We start from the raw sequence: 1,905 nt of genomic DNA on the forward strand, positions 1-1,905 counted from the left end.
CAAGAACGTGTCAGCTTGCGTGAAAAATGATTTATGAATGCTATTCTGATGAAAGAATGAATTGAACTAATAGTAAGACTCCAAAATCATCGCCATCAGTTTACAGTGGGTAATAAAAAATTCAAAGAGGGTTTAATGCTACAGCACCAAACTAATACAAATCAAAATGGTTCTTACATTATTTAGAAGGAAGAGATCTACTCTACTTAAGTCTGCAGATATTACCTCCAGCCTTTAAAAGCTAAAACGTAGCGTGCAGCCCTGACAACCGCACAGTGAGCCATTACAGCTCAGAGGAAAGTGCCACTGCCATGAGAGTGTAATTTGGACTCAATTAAATCAACTCCCCGCTGTTAAGGTCCTCAGTATCGCTCTATCATAGGGCTCCAGAAGGCCCCTGTCCTCACATCTCAAAGCAGATATGGACATAATTATTTCCTTAATTGCAAACTTCACTTTTGCCTCAGACTGAACGGCCATCTTGAGAATTTTTAAGCGACAGGGTTGTTAGTTTTCCACTGCTGGAGGATGATGGGGGATAATGGACTGGATGGAAGCGGAAGAGAAAGCCTTCCCTCAGACTGACACATATAAGTACGCACATGCACAGAGGCATCAGACATCTACAGGTAGCTCCTGTATTGGCAGCTTGTCTTGTATTTTCAAGATGAGAATCTATACCGTACGTGTCCCGCTGTCACAGGATGTGAGAGGCACATCTGGAGCTCTATGTGTGCACGTTTCAGATGAGGGGAATTCAATACGGCATTGTTATAATTCCCCACTCGATTAAATGAAAGTGCCTGCATGTGGAATCCTCATATGTACACTTCATTTATCAAAATAACACAGACACGGAGTAGAAGTCTGATATGTGTATTTATACAGTCGGAAAACAAATACCCAGGTTATGCTAGCTCTCTCTCTGCTTTGTTTCCCAAGTCTGCAGTATTATCCCAAGCCTTTATTAAGTATTGATCAAGCTCTGTTTAAAGAAGGATTACATGATCAGAGAGACGGCAGTGGAATGAGCCTGACTTGTTCTTTAATTAAACATATCAGGAGTAGTTGAATGACACACTGTAGATGGGTCGTTCTGTCACTCTTTTGCCATTGATGGTTAGAGTGTCTCATTGCACTGAACAGTTCTGTTGCTTAATTGAACGTGTAAGGACTGCTGTAGTCATCAGCATGGATTCGCTTCATTCGGTTGTAGTTTGTTGTTGTTTTTTTGTTAGATTTTACAGACCAAAGCCAGGGGTTTACTGTGCGTTTTATTTTTCATACACTCCCCTCTGACCTTTACAGTTGTTGCTTGTCAGATTGTAGATTGTACAGTGTCAGCCTAGTAAGATCTTGAGTTAAAGCCGAGGTATACGGTGTGACATCAACTGTCATTTTTTCCCGTTTATGATATTTGTATTGATGTTTTTCCCCTCATATAGGTCAGTACATTTCCCCCCTTTTTTATTTGAAGAAATGAATACAAAAAAACATCCAATCAAACAAAGGAGACAAAAATATATACTTTGTCATTTATTTATTGAGAAAAATTATCCGGTGTTAAATATCTGTGAGTGGCAAAAGTATGTGAATCTTTGCTTTCAGTATCTGGTGTGACCCCCTTTTGCAGCAATAACTGGAACCACTTCAACTCTGTGATGTTGGTGGGTTTCCTCCTATGAACTGCTTGCTTCAGGTCCTTCCACAAAATTTCAATTGGATTAAGGTCTAGAATTTGACTCAGTCATTCCAAAACATTACCTTTGTTCTTCTTTAACCATTCTTTGGAAGAACGACTTGGGATTGTTGTCTTGCTGCATGACCCACTTTCTCTTGAGATTCAGTTCTCGGACAGATGTCCTGACATTTTTATAATTCATTGTTCCATCAATGATGGCAAGC

The sequence above is a fragment of the Sinocyclocheilus rhinocerous genome, unplaced genomic scaffold (assembly GCF_001515625.1).
Source record: "Sinocyclocheilus rhinocerous isolate Xijiao unplaced genomic scaffold, SAMN03320098_v1.1 scaffold584, whole genome shotgun sequence".
NCBI lineage: Eukaryota > Metazoa > Chordata > Actinopteri > Cypriniformes > Cyprinidae > Sinocyclocheilus > Sinocyclocheilus rhinocerous.